This window comes from Panthera leo, chromosome A2 (genome assembly GCF_018350215.1).
Source record: "Panthera leo isolate Ple1 chromosome A2, P.leo_Ple1_pat1.1, whole genome shotgun sequence".
Lineage (NCBI taxonomy): Eukaryota > Metazoa > Chordata > Mammalia > Carnivora > Felidae > Panthera > Panthera leo.
This window is the reverse complement of record NC_056680.1, coordinates 131,414,915-131,433,204: the sequence shown is the minus strand read 5'-3', so window position 1 is coordinate 131,433,204 and position 18,290 is coordinate 131,414,915. Positions and strand designations below refer to the sequence as shown.

Below are 18,290 nucleotides of genomic sequence, written 5' to 3'. Positions count from 1 at the left end.
GGAAAAACAGTCAAATTTATAGTTAAGAACTAGCAGTTCTCAATAGATAACATTATTTATAAGGGTATAAAGGAGTGTCGAATATTTCTTTAAGACGACTCCTTATTTATGTAAGAATATAATGTGTGCTTTGCATTTAATTGATGGCAGTTGAAATCATTATAACATAAATAGTTTACAGTTGTGAGATCTGATGAGCTATTGGATACCTAGAGACAAGAAAAAATTTAATGGATCTAACTGAAAAGTAAGCATGAATCATTAACTAAGAAACAAATGAGTAAAATGTATTAGAAAAATTTTTAAAATCAACTGTACACTTAAGAAGGGTATAAACTAAAACTATTTTGAAGTTGTTAAAAACACAAGAGAAATTACAGAAGAAAGTATTTATGTGACAGATTTTTATAAGGTTGAAGAGAAATGCTGTAATTAGCAAATTCAGAAACTTTTCCAACAAAACCATTTTATTGATCTTTCTTCTATAAATATTTACTTTTAATCTGACCCAGGCAATCAAATAAGAGATCTTCATTTCTCTGCATCAGACTTTTCACATATCTTCAGGCAAGTGCTCAGATCCTTGTCATTCACAAACTAAATATGTCAATACATATTATATGGTACCATATGCTATTGTCATTACAATGTCATAGAATTCAAGATGCTAAAGTCACTTTAACTTCTTTTTTCCTCCCAAATTATTTCAAAATATATATTTTAAACAAAATATATGTCTTAAAATTCTTTATATAAACCTCATAGTTGTAGTCAAAAAAACAAAAACAAAAAAAAGCAAAAAAACAAATAAACTTCAAAGGGCTATTTCCAAAAAAAGGTTACTCTCATGTGAACACATACTCTTAATTAATGAATGAGACACTCAAGATTACTAGCATTTTTAGTAAGGTAAGATTTACTGTTTTTTTCCAACCTTAAGATTCTAGAGTGCACTTTGGCAAATCCATTCATTTGTGTTGTTTATTAAATTCTCTGAGGCTACTGATCCATGTGTTTAAGCAGAGAAAGACAAAGAAAAAAATCATCACAATATTATAGTCTCAAAAGTTTTTACTCACATTACTCTTTTACAGAGGACCCATTTTTAAGACCAAAAATAATATGGCAATTGAGAATTATGGTTAACATTTAATTGTGGAGACAAAAATGAATATTTAGGCCCAACAGAGCAAGAATATTTATCCCTTGATCTGAACATAAAAAGTATTCGCATCTGTTTCACTGCTTTGCCTTCTTCATGGGCTTAAACCTGCCAAATTATTCCATTTGATTTCAGAGAATTCTCATATGGCAATCTATTTTATTTACTTTATCTTCAATAAAATGGTTCAGTGAGCATTAGCAACTCTGAGACACAAGTTTCAATCAGCCTTCAGGCAAAGGCGTCAGTCTATATTAGGCCTACTGTGCTGTGAGTTGCAGCTAGAAAGTTGGATAAGGCAGAGCAACAGTGAAAATGTGAGCAAGACCTAATAAAGCCACAGTGAAGAGAAAGAAAGCTCTCCCCAGGCTCTCACATGCATCACTTATACAATGCCAGGTGCTGGGTTCAACACATGAAGAGCTCCTTAATAAGGCTGACAGCTAAAAGAAGGCCTCAGACTCTAACTTTATTTTACATGACACCTACAGTAATAGTCCTCTGTTCTCCAGAAGACAATAGTAAAAACTGGAATTGCCAACAGTTAAAAATAGGTTTTTTGTTATTCAGCCCTCAGATATTATATGGCGGGGGGGGACAAAAAAAAATTTCAAGCTGCACAGCATTTCACCTACATTTTCATACAATTCCTAATATAATAGTAGTTTCCAGAAGGACCTTTCCTTACAAATTTGTATGACATTTTAAATATAGCTGCTGGATTAGATTTTAACCACAAAACAATCAGTGAGTTTGAGCAACAACTCATTTTGGAAAATGATATCATTAAAGACTAATTCCAAGAAATGTGGGGCAATACTGATAGATGCTGTGGAAATGTCTCCCAGAGCACAAACTTCATAGTAAGTGATGCTGGTTCATATTTGATATGGGCTGTAAAAAGCAGATTATTGTAATGGTGTTCTTCCCAGCAAATAAGACCATTAAAAATGTACTTAATGTTCAGTTGAATTGAAAAGCAGTCCAGTTAAAATCCATATTTTGCTATTTTGTACAATGGTATCAGAAAATTTTACTAGTGGATCACTCTAAACCACAAACTTAAAGTTATAAATGTAAACTCTTTTTTTTTTGTAGGAATAAGTTTCTACCTTTTTAAAATATAAGGCTGTATTTTTGCCCAGGTCCTGTGATCACATTATAATCAATAAAAGTGAAATTAGAATGATGAGTTTAATATGAGTTTATAAAAAAAAAGTTGACCTATTACTTGCAGAAACATACTTCTCAACTCACTTTTCTGGAGACCAAATATATTGTTTTTCTAGTGATGCTACATTTCAAAGCATAACACCCCAAATATGTGTACATATATCTAGATGCTGCCATATAACTGTCTTTTATATTTCTATAAGAACCCTAAAGAAGAACAACAGAAACTAGTAGATTCTTCAAGCTCAGATTCTATAAAAGTTAGAGTGTTTTTAACTATCCCAAACAGCTCTTATACCAGACCAGTACCAGACCAGTACCCAGACCTACCCAGCCCCTAGTAAGCATGATTCTCCAACACTGATGTGATCAATGGGTAAAAAAGAAATTAAAAGAGACCTCTGTATATTATAAAATCAGCATTATAGGTGAAATCTAAACATTTCACATTTTCTTCTCACTTGGCTATCTTACAAATATATGGGCTTATCGAATTACATTTACTTTAGAGACCATATATTCAATATACTAGGAATCCTTGTATTTATTCCCCAGAAAGCCAAGGTCAGTGATGAAATCTGTGGAAATAATTTTAGGGGTAATATATATAATGCATAAATTATCTATTGCTATATAACAAATTACCCCCAAACTTAGCAGGTTAGTATGAAAGAAACCTTTATTATCTCACACAGTTTCTGAGCATCAGGAATCCAGGAGTATTTCAGCTGGGTGGTTTAGTCCCATGGTTTGTCAGGAAATTCCTCCCTGTCTGTTGACCAGAGGGCTTAGTTCTTCATCACATGGACCTCTCCACGGTAGCTTGCCTTCCCCAGAGCAAGTCATGAGACACAGAAGGAAAGAGAGAGGGAAAAAAGGAGAGAGACTGGGAAAAGAAGAAAGAGGGAGAAGGGGAGAAAATGACAGAGAGAGAAGCAATAGAAAAAGAACACCCCAAACAGATGTCTAAATGTCTTGTGTAACCTAATCTGAAAAACAATATACCATCATTGTGCCATATTCTATCAGCCACATGGGCCAACTCTGGTGAACATGGAAGGAAAAACAACAGTGTGTGATAACCAGGAGACAGAATCATTAAGGAAGATCTTTAAGGCTGCCTCCCACAGCCCACCTCCTGGACCCCAATCATTCATGTTCTCCTCTGTGCAATCAATTCCAAATGTTTATGCTGCAATGGATTCTTAAAGGGAATTTAAAGGTTGTTTGAGATACATTTCAGATTACTGAGTCATTTAAAAGTGGATAATTTATGAAGAATATCTTTTCAAATATAATTTTCAAACTGAAAAGGCTATCACACTGACCACGGTTTTAAATGAAGAAGGTATATATATTTAGTGAATATTTCTTAAGATACTATTATAGGCAAGGCTGCGGGTAACACAGATATGATACTGTACAGGAAAAGTCCTACGCTGGTTGAACAGGAGGAAAGAAACAGGAAAAGTATAATGGAAGAGATAGAAATGTCAATGTGCTTTAAAGAGATGGAGAAAAGGAAAGAAACAATAGGATGTGACAGAAATGTGGGCAAGTGTAAGGCATGGGATTCAAGGTATGCATATTGGTGTAATGGGAAGAAAAGGTTAGTATTCAGGTTTTGTCAGATTCTGGAGAGTATTAAATACCAGGGTAAGCTGCATTTAGCCTGACGTTACCCGGCATGAAATAATAATAAATCTCATTTAACAGGGAGGAATGACCTGTTGGGAGTCACACTGTAAGCATAACTGAGAGCTAAGGTTTACAATAGTGACAATATTCCTTTTTATTAAATAGTACATAATTGTAAAAATCTAAAATTAGGGCACCTGGGTGGCGCATTCGGTTAAATGTCTGACTTTGGCTCAGGGCATGATCTTGCAGTTCGTGAGTTCAAGCCCCGCATCGGGCTCCGTGGTGACAGCTCAGAGTCTGGATTCTGTCTTTGGATTCTGTCCCTCCCTCTCTCTCTGCTCCTCCCCCACTCACACTCTGTCTCTCTCTCAAAAATAAATAAACATTTAAAAAAAACCTAAAGTAATGGGTTATTTGAATTTTAAGATAATAAGTTTAACATGCCTTGGCAGACAGATCCTAGGGTGGCCCCCAAGTTCATGCTCTGTAATTCTATCCACTTGCATGTGAGCAGGACTCTGACTTGCTTCTAACCAACAGAATATGGCAAAGGTTATGAGACGGCACTTCAATGATTATATTAATACATATACTCATGCTCTATATGTACATACATATATGTATATATGGCTTTATCTTGCTCTCATATAGTAGAGACTCTCCTACTGGCTTTCAAAAAGCAAACTACTATAATGTGGACTGTATATGAAGAGGGTCACATGCATGGGAACCATGGATGGCCTCTTGAGGATCTCAGTCCTACAACCCTGATGAACTAAATTCAGCCAAAACCAGTGAGTTTGGAAGAGAACCATGAACTCCAGATGAAAATGCAGCCTGGCCAGTATTTTGATTGCAGCCTTTTAAGACCCTGAGTGAAGCTATGCCTAGACTCCCCATCTGTGGTAACTGTGATTTAACAAAAGCATGTGTTTTAAGCTCTTAAACATTTAATATGTTACATAGCAATAGAAAATTAATATACATGCTGACTGAAACACAGAGAGCACATTTACAGAATTAACTCATTTTTACCATCTCCTTGCCCAAAGTTATGGAGCATATTTGCTAAATAGCCTGAAACTACAGTCAACTTGTGAAACTAATAAAATAGGGGACAAAATAACTAATTATTTTAATGCTTACTATGCCCTTTGTATGAATTCACAAATGTAGTCCTCAAATCTACTCTGTGAAGTGAGGTACTATTACCTCTATTTTCTCGATTCAGAAATTAAGGATTAGAGAGTTTAAATGATTTTTCCAACGTTTCACATACAGTAAGTTTGCCCTGGACCCGTGATTCAGACCTAAGCAATTTGATTTGCAAGCTTGCATTCTCAACAGCTACACTCTATAGCTTCCTCTCTGCAGTTTTGTTCCTGCTACTTTTTGTTAAGGGCTGTCAGAGAGCCATGAACATGAATCACCGACCCAGACCCTCCTCAGCCAAATCAGCTTCCTGTAGAGTGCATTTTCTTTTCAATGACTTGAAAATTTGAGCAAATATTTTGTCATGTATGACGCTTACTTTTTCACAAGCATTTATGAAACTTATAGCAATTTCTCTAAGTTTGAGAATAAAGTTTATTTCTAGTACACTGGAATAACTAAATCTTATATTTTAATTGGATTTAATACTCTTACAATGGAAACTGAAAATAATCGTCACTGTGATGGAGTAAAACACACACATACATACTCACCCAACTACTCAGTTTTAGGTGCACAAGCACAGTTTTAGGTGCAAATTGCATGAAACAACATTGTAGTTCCCACTTCAGAAGTATAGGCTAGGGCAAGTTATTTAACCTCTCAGAGAGACAAAATGGGGATAATGCTAAAACAAATTGCTCAAAAATGGGAAGATTCAACTAAGTATTCACTTTAGTGATTTGGGGAGGGGAGGGAACACAGCAGTGGAAATTGAAGGAAAAAAATGCATATGTCTTGAAAATAGCTATGTATTAAGTGCTAAATTTTTACAATAATCCAACAAACAGTTATATCTGTCCCTGGTTTTATGGTGTGAAAACTGATATGCAAAGATTTAAGGAAACTAACCAAGGTTGATTAAAAACGCTAGCAAATGGTTGCAGGGATCCAAGCCGTATCAACCTGACTCCCAAACCCTTGCCTCTGTCATTGACTCTTTTCTTATCATGATACCTCCAGCTCTGGGTCCATAAATTCTACATATTCCCAAGGAAAAACACTGTTTCGTAATGCATTTTTTCATTAAGATGAACCATTGCCTTTTGCATATGCATTATTCCACCAATATGTGTTTGGTCTTCATTTAAAAATATAAGAACTATTATAAGCAAATGATTAAGAAAAGTCTAATTAGCAAGTTCTAGAAGCAGTTTTTGAGAACTTCAAACACAAATATGTTTCCTTTCTGGGAAAAAGACTCTATTTTTTAAAAATCATTTCTTTCATGGTTCCATAATATTCATTGCAGGTAACTCCCACTTATAAATCTTAAATCCACCTACTATTATTAACACAAATGTCCTCTCACCCAAAAACTGAGAATTTAAATATTATATCAACACCACCATTATCTACAGTAAGCATAAATTAAATAACCCAGAAAAAAAATTAAAAGATTGGGCCTTAGCAGATACAGTTCTAGTAATACTTAATTGTTTATTATTAGCTGTAAAATCACAGCAAGTTATATTACTTTTTCCAAATCATTTAAATTCTTTGTGTTTTAGTTTCTCCACTTACTAATGAACAAAGGATAATAATGTGATCCTTAGGTCATAAGCAATGCAAGAGTAAAATTAATGAGTTTAGTGAAAGAGTAAAAGGAAGTAAAAAGTTGCCAAAGTGTTTTAAAATCTTAAATGATAAATAAGTGTGGAATCATTTTGCTTGTATATCTGGCAAAATAATAAAGTTAGTACAAAACAAGAGGTCCACAGGCAAAATAGTAGGTAAATTGCCTGAAAAATATTTGACTGTAAAATCCAACCACACTGAAAAAATACGTCTTAGGGGAGATATGGAGCCTTCATCTGGAGAAAGTTTTGGAAAGGGGTAGAACAATATAGGCAGAATAGCGAGGATGCTGAGGCTTGTCCTACATACACGTTCAGTGCAATCCCTTGATAAAGAATTCTGGAGTGGGGTGGGAAAGAAATAAAAAAGAATTCAGGAGAAACCAGGCACCATGGTTCGTTCCCTTCTACTTGGGGGTAGAGTCTAAGAGAAATAATATGAACTCCTCACCTAAAATTTCTTTTAATTTTCTTTTTATAATTATATTTTCATACCAATAGGTGGCCAAATCTTAATTGATTGATATCACAGTTCAGTGGTGACACTGAAAAAATAATGTTGCAGAAGCATTCTATATTGAGCAAGAGTGGGAAATAAATCTAGATCTTTTGGAAATGCACCCCATGCCATGTCTGTGGTCCTTGCTTTGTACCAAGCAATGGATTTAAAGTTCTCTAAATTGATACTGTAAATATCAAGGAAAACTCCCATTAGATTTAAAGAAGTATAACACTAAAAAGGAAATGAATGCTTTCTAAACAGCTGACTTGCTGGATCTCAAAAAGTTTATAGGAGAAATCAAAGTTTCAAAAAAAATCATTACTAGCATGTTATTCTCTTTTATTTTTGGCATTCCTAGATCTTCCAAAACCCTCAGTATCAACTCAATCTTAATAAAATAATCTGAAAATATCAGCATAAAAGACCACATAATGATAACAAAATAATCCAGATGCTTTTCTTGACTAATCTTTTCCTTTCAGTATTTCAAAACCAAATTCATGTTCTATATGAATCCATGATAATTTTCAAAAAAAAAAAAAAAGTGAAACCAAGTTTAATAGGAAGGGAAAGCACAGCAAGGAGTGAAATGGGAAAGGCAAGAGGGTGAATATTCCTATAGTTCTACGTGGAAAGTCTCTGTGGTTCACTGATAACTTTTCTTAACATTTGGGCAAAGATATCTAACCAAAAAATTAAAGGATAAAGCACACACTAGAAAAGCAGACATAAGCACAATGAACCGAAAAGAATCATTACCAAAAGGCCACTTACTTATTTCTTCCAGATCTTCTACAAGACTTTTGAGTCAACTTTGATACGGAGTCCTAGGTAAACTCAATCCCAGCATCACATTAGAATAGCCCTGTTAATAGAGACAAATAACTGTCACTGCTTCAAAAATTAAATTTATGTCACATTCAGTTCAATGACTTCATAGAACATAAAACATACTCAACCTCAAATAAAATTAATTGTTAATGCATTAATTGCTTTGGAACTCTTCAAACATGCATGGAAATGCTTTTCTACATATTAACTTAGAGAAGTTTAAAATCCATTGTTTGGTACAAAGCAAGGACCACTGAGACAGCATGAGATCCATTTCTAAGAGATGCAGATTTTATTTCCCATTCTTACATTGATTTGGCAGGTTTAAACTTTTGGTGATTAAATTTTATAATTTAGGGGAGCCTGGGTGGCTCAGTTGGTTGAGCATCAGACTTCAGCTCAGGTCATGATCTTGTGGTGCGTGGGTTCGAGCTCCATGTCGGGCTCTGTGCTGAGAGCTCAGAGCCTGGAGCCTCCTTCAGATTCTGTGTCTCCCTCTCTCTCTGCCCCTCCCCTGCTCCTTCTCTGTCTCTCTCTCTCTCTCTCTCTCAAATAAACATTAAAAAAATTTTTAACTTATAATTTATAGAACATAGTTATTTTATGTCTCAAGATTCCCAACTGAAAACATGACTGATTTCAACTTCCTCTTCAACATATACTTAATGAGCTTTGTAGGCCTTTCCACAATCAACAAGTTGGTAGTAAGCATTTTCTCCTTATAATTGCAAAGTAAAGGCTATTCCCTTGACTCTTATTAGAACGTGTGTATCTTAGACCCATTTGCTATTTAACTACTCTCTTTTCTAGTCTCTCCCTTCTTTAATCTGAAAGATTTAGCTCAAATCTTCCAAAAAAATTACAGAAGTTAGTAGTGTATAGGTAATAAACGGGTTTTGATTCACACACCAACTCTGACTGATTGGTAGTGACCACATGGAAATCTGTATGGAGATTAAATCTGAGTCTAGCAGGGAGTCCTGTGTTCAATTAGCCATGCCTTCCATAGGCACCGAAAGGGAGGGATGACACCACATGCCCTCTTTTCTTTGTTGAGCATTTAGACATTTCCCTAATTTTATTTAAATTGTTCCCAAACACTTTTGGCTACAAATCCTTTTTTCCAATGAAATCTTAGTGAAGGGTCAACCAAATATACAGATAACAATGAGGCATTATGGTTGAACCAGACTCCCACCTCTACCACCTCTGTTCTTTCCCTAGGTACCTCTGGGGTATTCCACAAAGTCTTAAGTATTCTGCAAAGCATAGTTTGAAACTATTATTTTAGTTATCAAGGTAACTCAAAGTCACAAAAATTAGGGTAATTCAAATGCCCTTTCTTCACATTCTAGCAGTCTTTCTCTATTGCTTCTGTTGTTCATTTTTCTCTTAATGATAAAATTTTGCACATGAGCAGGTTCCACTCTTGACTTTCTTTGTGTTAATTTTCTCCCATAATTCTTTTTTGCCTGCTATATGCCACCAAAAGAAGCAGATTTTTTATTAGTACATAGCAATCTAAATTATTTCCTAATTCCATATTGCCTTACTTTCTCCTCACATTCATGGATATCAATTTTTCCTAAATCAATCTATAAAGTCTAGACTTTTAAAGAAAATCAACAAAAGCATTTTAAAAGCATATACTTTAGATGCCTATTAATACCAAAGTTAACATCAAAAATAAAGGACAAAGAGGGGTGCCTGGCTCAGTCGGTTAAGCATCCCACTTTGGCTCAGGTCATGATCTTGGCGGCTCATGGGTTGGACCCTGCGTCAGGCTCTGTGCTAACAGCTCAGGGCCTGGAGCCTGCTTCGGATTCTGTGTCTCCCTCTCTCTCTGCCCCTCCCCTGTTCATGCTCTGTCTCTGTCTCTCAAAAATAAATAAACTTTTTAAAAATTAAAAAAAAATAAAATAAAGGACAAAGAGAAGGCATCTACTCTACCAAATATTAGGCTTACTACCAAAGCCAGGTACAGACACTGGAAAATGGAGTTTGGATATAAACCCACGTGTCATTGGGAGCTTTATATAATAAGGGTACTATCACAAAGTAAAAGAAAACGTTGGTTGTTGTCTCGCTGTGTAGAGAAAGAAAAACAGTCTCAGAATATGGCAAAAATAAACTTATCTCCTTATTTTATACCATATACAAATTTGGATTCCAATGAGATTAAAGAGCTTTAAATGTGAAAGTTATCCTTTCAAAGCTAATAGAAAAATTTGGTGATTCTTTTTGACACTTAGAATTAAAAAACAATTCTGAAACAAGACCTAAAATAATAAGGCATAAAACTGATGGATTTGGCCAAACCAAATGAGAATTTTTCAATGAAGGATACCACAGATAAATTTTATAAATAAACTGAGAGAAGACCTAAAACCAACAAGGAATTAATATTAAAATATATATACTCAGAGAAAACCAATTAAAAAAATGAGCAAAACCCTCAACAGGGCAGTTTCTCAGAGGAGTAAGCCAGAACAACTGTCAAGTATAGTTTAAAATGTTCAAAATCACTGGTTATTAGGAAGATACAAATCAAAAAACTGATGAGATACCATTCCATGCCATCAGAATAGCATATATTTGAATGCTGGATTCTATATTGTGTTGGCAAGAATACAGAAAGATGAGCATTCTCTTGTTTACTGATAATGTTAGCATCAACAATACAGTTAATCTTAAAAGCAATGTGGGAGACCTAAAATGTTTACCTGCTCTTTATGGACCCAAAACACCCTATGCAGACATCAACTGTAGCATATGTTAGCTTAGATTATATGAAAAAAATATTTTTAATGTTTATTTATTTTTGAGAGACAGAAACAGAGCACAAGTGGGGGAGGAGCAGAGAGAGAGGGAAACACGAACTCACAAACTATGAGATCACGACCTGAGCCCAAGTTGAAGGCTTAACCAACTAAACCATCCAGGCACCCGAGATTTTATTCAGTTTTTTATTTGCATGCTTTTCTCTCCCACAAGTTTCTCCATTTTAATTACTCAAAATTAATTTTAAAAACTGATAAATCAAGAAATAGCAACTAGCATATCATTTACAGTTGTGGATGTATAAAAACTGTGGATATAAATACCAGAAATCTGTAACCTCTGTATAGCTGGACTGGGTGGTAGGAAGATACAAGACAGAAGAATGCTATTTTTGTTTCACTTGATTTTTTTAACTGTACGCACATATTTCTTTGATAAAAGTCGAAATTAAATACAAAAGAAAAGAAGGTAATTTTAAAAATAAAGAAGTTATCGCCACAACATAGTTTCATTTTTATAAATTTTATTTAAATATGCATTATATATTATTATTTAAAATTATTTATATTTTTTTAAAAGCATATATTATTTTAGTAACATAAGCTCAAGGACATTATCAAAGTAAAATATGTCATAGATTACTGATCACAGTTCTTATAATGATCACTGAAACAAACAAAACAACAACAACAAAACTTAAGACAGTAAAGGAAAAGGCAAAACCAGAAAGCTAAAGAGGCCAATTAGAATTCTTTTACATGCACACATTCATACACGTTTACTGATTGCTTACTAAATGCTAGGCACTGTCCAGGCTCGGGGATAAAGCCACAACCCTACTTCCGTGGAGTGTACAGTATAACGAAGAATATGTAATGAACAGTTATTACAGCGTACTGACCAGCATGGTAAATATGCACACGGGCAGCACCTAATTTGAGTCAAAGAAGACTTCCTGGATAAAAGAGTCTCTGTGAAGTTCACATTTACAACCATTCCCTTTCCTAATTTCTTCCATCCTTTTAAGGTACATTATGAATTTATTTAAGGTTTATTGTGGTAGGAGAGGAGAGCATCACTCCGACATTCTCAGTGGGTTTGACCTGGTTTCTTTCAGAACTATATTTGCTGAAGAGAACAATTACTAGGTGGGTTAGTTTTGTTTTTATTTAGTTTTTCTAAGAACTTCCTGAAGAAAGATATTTAGCGTTCTAATGTGTCACTTGGGACTGTTTGTTAATATTTTCTACCCTCCAGTCTTTTAATTAACAAAAATGAAAATATGTCCTAAAAGAAATACTATCATTTCATTGTTTTTTAAACAAAGGAAAAAAGAAAAAAAATTACACGGTACAAAGCTCGCATGTAAAACAAATGTCTTTTAACTCTACTGCAAAATGCCATAATATAAAAGCGTTAGTCTAGTGAATTTCACAATTTGGAAGAATATACTAAAAATATGAAGAAACTAAAATACAGTGGTTATCTAGGTGATAACGTCCAATTGATGTTCAAAAGTAAAAGTTACAGTAACATTTTCAGTACTGTTTTCATATTACATAGCATAGGTCTTCTTGGAGAACAATGAAAACTAAGTTATTTTGTTATCTAGAAACAAACTAGTTAACCATAGCCAGAGAAGAGTAAGTCAATAACTGTACATTGGTTACAAACGCTGGTAGTATAACCCACATTTCAGTGAACAGAAAATAATTAAACAACAAAACCCCAGCAAAACAACAAACGTGTAATTTCATTTCCAGTTGTTGGGTAATGGGGGTGTACACGAGCAGGATAAAAGAAACAACCATTGGATTCTGAGGAATGGGGGAAGTTATTCTTCAGAAGGCACACAGTCCATATTCTCGACAAACAGTCCATGTTCTAGACAAGCAGTTATTCTACTCCTAACAAAATTTACCAAGTGCTCAGAAGGTATTTTGTGGCAGGCATTCTTTTTGCATCAGGCATTTACACAAGAGGAACATCATGTCATTATCATTTGTACAGATGTTACAAATATCAAGAAAGGAAATAGCTTAGATTTTTTTAAAAGTTGGCTCTACAAAGGTTAAATGCTGTGAAACTGCATACAGAGATACACAGCTTCACTATAATTAGCATCCCAGCTCTGGTTAAAACACTGTGAACTCTGCAAGGGCAGGGATGCTGGTCTCTTCAATTCACTTGGAGTCCAATAAACCTAAACTACTGACTGGCACATAGTATGCAAATATTTGTTGAATGAATGTATTAATTTATTGACTCATCAACATGGAACTGGATAGGCATGGAAATTGAAAAATTAAATTTTAGGGGGGCCTGGGTGGCTCAGTTGGTTAAGCGGCCGACTTCGGCTCAGGTCATGATCTCGCGGTCCGTGAGTTCGAGCCCCGCGTTGGGCTCTGTGCTGACAGCTCGGAGCCTGGAGCCTGTTTCAGATTCTGTGTCTCCCTCTCTCTGACCCTCCCCTGTTCATGCTCTGTCTCTCCCTGTCTCAAAAATAAATAAAACATTAAAAAAATTTTTTTAAAAAAAAGAAAAATTAAATTTTAGATAGAATAGACAATGGATCTGAACCAGGTCAGAGATATTTGCCCTTCTAATCCTGGTGCAAAACTTAATTCAGGGATTTTTCAAAAGAGGTAAGACAGAAACAAAGGAGTGTTCTGTTCCACTGCCTTGATTTAATATGGCACAATATTAACTTTATTTTGGGAGTCAAAATAAAATGAATTGAGAATACACATTTCAGAATTTGTGTGAGTATAGAATATTGTTTTGAAAGTTTGTAAAACAGTGATTTAACCTACACCATAATAAAATAGGATTTGTAGTTTTAAGAGCTAACACTGGAGCCATACTGCAGTGGTGACTGTCCATGATGCAAAGCTTTGAAGCTTATATAAATATGTGCACATAAGCACTAATTATAGCTTATCTTCGTGAGATTTAGTTCTATGAGTTTAGTTCTCAAATCATCCCTCTGTCATCTTTATAAAGTAGAAGGTAAGAGGCGATCCTTCAGAATTGCGGAAAAGAGGTACTTCAATTACCAATAAAAACTTATACTCAGTATCATTCAGCCACATTGGGTGAATCATGTAAGCATCACCTCTACAGAATAGGGCCTATCCAAGATTTACTCGTTTGGCTGACGCACCCCACAATTAATAGCATCCAGATCTAAGAAGGAGGAGCTCATGATGCTTCAGGCTCCACCACAACCCTATCAAACCATTAAGGAGATATATTCATAGAAATTGAACTGAGATAAAAGTTGACCTTGAAAATAACTGAAGCCACAATGATAGTGAAGTTTGTCAACATTGTGAGTACAGTTCAAAACCCATTTATTCAGGGATAGGACAATTTTGTTAGCTACCTTTTACATTTATAAATTTGTTTCTAGCTTTTAATTGAAAATATCTATATTGTATAGGCAGGTTCAGTCAGAGAATGTAAAAATCAAAATTAAATCAATGAACAAACAAATAATATTGGTAAGGTAGAAGGTGAACAGGCAGGGACGCCTGGGTGGCTCAGTCAGATAAGCATCCAACTCTTGGTTTTGGCTCAAGTCATGATCTCACAGCTTCATGTGTGGGAGCCCCACATCATGCTCTACGCTGGCAGTGCGGAGCCTGCTTGGGATTCTCTCTCTCCCTCTCTCGCTGCCCCTCCTCCACTCATGCACGCTCTCTCCCTCTCTCTCTCTCTCAAAATAAATAAATAAATAAATAAACTTAACAAAAAAAAAAAGAAGGTGAACAGGCAGTCACTGAAGGAAAAGGCAAAGACAGGATGGTTACTTTTAGGATTCTGCAAAAGCTGAGTAGAATTATGTAAAAATGCATTACTGTATTTACACAAATATGTACAAATACTTTAAAGTTAAATTTCATTTGTATCATTTTTTATTGTAGTCAGAACACTCACCATGAGATCTAGCCTCAATAAATGTTCAAGAGTACAATACAGTATTGTTAGCTATAGGCATAATGTCATACAGTAGAGCTCTAGAACTTACTTAGCTGTACGACTGAAACTTTCTAGCTGTTGAACAGCAACGGTTGAAATTTCAAGTTGCATAAAAGGCCTTTTTGCTCTTCAATCATTGCAGATACTGAACGCTTATTAAGTACCAGATTTACTATCTACTGGAGACACAGAGATAAAAGCTATTCTCCTGCTGACTGCTTAAGGACAGGTTAAGTAGGCAGTAAACATGCCTTTGAATGAATGATATTTTGAAACCATAGAGAGATTATAAGTTAAATGTGATGCTGCATAAGCAAAAGTAAGCACAGGGTGATAGGAACTATAATAGTGAATTTGCATGTGAAAATAATTATTTAAGAGGCAGGTGGAAAAAGGGACATACCTATGTGAATCATATCTCAATGTCCCTCTGAATTTCTTATAAATATATATTTCTTATATAATTCTTATATTCTAAAACGTAAAGAGTTTTGAATATATTTTAATTTTTCTCCACTTTTTATGAAAAATTACTGGAAGTAAATAGTTTTGATTATACTTAAAGTTAGCAAAAGTAGAAAAGTCTATTAAAGTAGACTTCTCTCACTTTTCATAGGACGTATAACTTTGATAAAAAACTTTCAAGCTTGGAGCACCTGGGTGGCTCAGTTGATTAAGCATCAGACTTTGGCTCAGGTCATGATCTCATGGTTCCTGAGTTTGAGCCCCACATCAGGCTCTGTGCTGACAGCTCAGACCCTGGAGCCTGCTTCGGATTCTGTGTCTCCCTGTCTCTCTTCCCCTCTTCCACTCGCACTCTGTCTCTCTTTCTCTCTCTCAGAAATAAACATTAAAATTAAAAAAAAAACAAACCTGTCAGGCTTGTTAGAACAGCTTTATTAAAATAATTGTCACTTATTTAAATCAGAACTATGAAGGTCATATAAACCTTAAACATGTAAATACATGGTACCATAATAGTCAAAATGAGTAATAAATTTCCAAAATGACATAAATACTGCTTGGTATTTCCAATGCATTTGTGAAAGAGAAAAAACACACAGTACTCTTGATAACATTACTAATAGAATCAAATATTAAAAATTGGAAAGGGGAGAAAAAGCACTTCAAGCCATAAAATTAAAGTATGAATTCTTACCTAAGTTCAAAAAAACTTTTTTTTCCAAGTTCAAAAAATGTTTAAACCATAGGTAATAGGTTGAAAACAAGCTCCTAGGTTCAAACACAGACTGGAGTTGACTTTAATTCATTCTGCAGAGGTATATGCTCAGTGGGAGCTCAAGAAGTGGACCACTAAGTTAATAAAAGAGAATTCCTTCAAAAACCATGTTTGTGTTGTTTTTGGCTGAGAGTATAAGACTAAATTAGAAGAAAATGGCAAGGAAGAATTCAAGAAAACTACCTCTAGAATTACTAATGCAGATTTAAACACACTCAGATTATACAGAACACCATACAGCTCTTTTTTTTATGTCCATTGTAACTCAAAGCCTGCGCCGTAAAAAAAATACATCAGTTAAATATGCTTTCTTTCTTTCTTTCCTTTTATTCTCTTACTCATCCTGTCCTCTTTTGGTACTTGCCTTCCTTTCCTTTTTACTTCTATAGGAAAATAAGTAAGTCTCTCCCTTTCCATGCTGACCAGCAGTTGTTTTTATGAGATAGAACCAAGTTTAATAGATCAACATTTGTGATTGATCTTCAGAACAAATCCCTGGTTTTCCATTTTCTCAATTCCCTCTCTTTTTTTTGGGTGACAAAACAGTCTCATTCTCAGCAAATAACAGAGTGCTCAGGTATGTAAAGAGAGCATACGGAAGTAAGTGGACAACATTAATGTGGAGGTCAATGCCTCTGCAGCTGCTTTCCTGCCACTGAAGATGCTTTGTCTATCTCTTTCAAACCAGAAGAAATGAGATGCAGGAAACATGAGGCAGGCAGTCTAGACAAGCAGAACTCCAACCTTAGGGCAAGTCTTTTAAGATACATAAGAAAGATTTAGGATATTGGCAGTTGGAGGATTTCCCAATCATCTGCGGGACGCACAGCCACAACTACATAAGGACTGATAACCCTGGATGACTTGACATTTTTATGTTTCCCTACCACTTAGCAAATGATTCCTTCCCCAGGGGCACCTGGGGGGCTCAGTCAGTTGAGCATCCGACTTCGGCTCCGGTTGTAATCTCCTGGTTCATGAGTTCGAGCCCTGCATCAGGCTCTTTGCTGTCAGTGCAGGGCCCACTTCAGATCCTCTGTCCCCATCTCTCTCCACTCATTCCCTACTTCCACTCTCTCAAAAATAAACATTAAAAAAAAACAACAAAACAAAACAAAACAGGGTCTCCTGCATGGCTCAGTCTGTTAAGCATCTAACTCTTGGTTTCAGCTCAGGTCATGATCTCATAGTTCTTTAGTTCAAGCCCTGCATTGGGCTCTACACTGAAAGTGCAGAGCCTGCTTGGGATTGTCTCCCCATCTCTCCCTCTGCCCCTCCCTGACTTGGTCTCTCTCTCTCTCTCAAAAAATAAACACACACACAATTTGAAATACAATATATATATATATATAGTCCCGATCTGATATCAGTTCTCTTGGCTTCTACCACAATACAATGTAGGCACAGTCTACATATTGATGTTTTGTGATAAAAACTTTTCAAAGGTAACAACAGCATACTGTCATCCAGGATATAATATGTGTTTCATAAATGCTAAATGAATGTGAAACCTACCTGAATTTATGAAACTCTGGCTTCCTTCCTATTCACAGCTTTCAATTTTATACCTCCATTTTCTCTAATTGACTATTCAGGTCAAGTTCCACCAACACTGACCCACCTCCATTATCTAATCTAGTCTACCCATATAATCCAAGATTGAACTTTTTTTTTTTTCCAGGAAATAGAAGTTCCTGAATAGAATGGAATTTAACTGAGCAATGTTCAGAGCAGAGATTAAGAAAATCACTTCCACTGAAATGTACCGGTCAGGCAATGGACTCTTTTCTGAAGTAAATGTAACTTTAGCAAAGAAAAAGACAGAACATAGGTTCAAACAAGGTGGGATCCAGTAAGTTAGCATGCCCATTTCACAGCACTGACCCTTCCTTCCAACCCTGCTTACTTTACAAATACATTTTATAGATTTCTTCTGTTTAAGAGAAGCCATTCCATATATTTATTTAAACAAAACAACACAACTATGTGATTTATGAGACAACATGCCTTGACAGATGGGATTTTCTTACCTTATCTCATATCTAACTCAGTAAAAGAATGGAGTACAGACTGTCCAAATTTCAGGCTGCAAGTTTTAAAATAAAAATATCACTTTTTTTTCTTTCTTTCATTAAGAGAAACAGTCATCCATTATTAAATAGCTATCTCTTATGTTGTTTATTGTTGACA

At 35.2% G+C, this 18,290-nt stretch overlaps 1 protein-coding gene across 1 annotated transcript in view; it reads right to left on the bottom strand.

Annotated features, from left to right (window-relative positions):
• FOXP2 (forkhead box P2) overlaps positions 1-18,290 on the bottom strand; it is a 539,953-nt gene that overhangs the window by 392,394 nt on the left and 129,269 nt on the right. Inside the window, exon 7 of the mRNA XM_042922589.1 lies at positions 8,042-8,132. The gene's annotated coding sequence lies outside the window, so the exon portion shown is untranslated. The remainder of the gene's footprint in view (positions 1-8,041; positions 8,133-18,290) is intronic.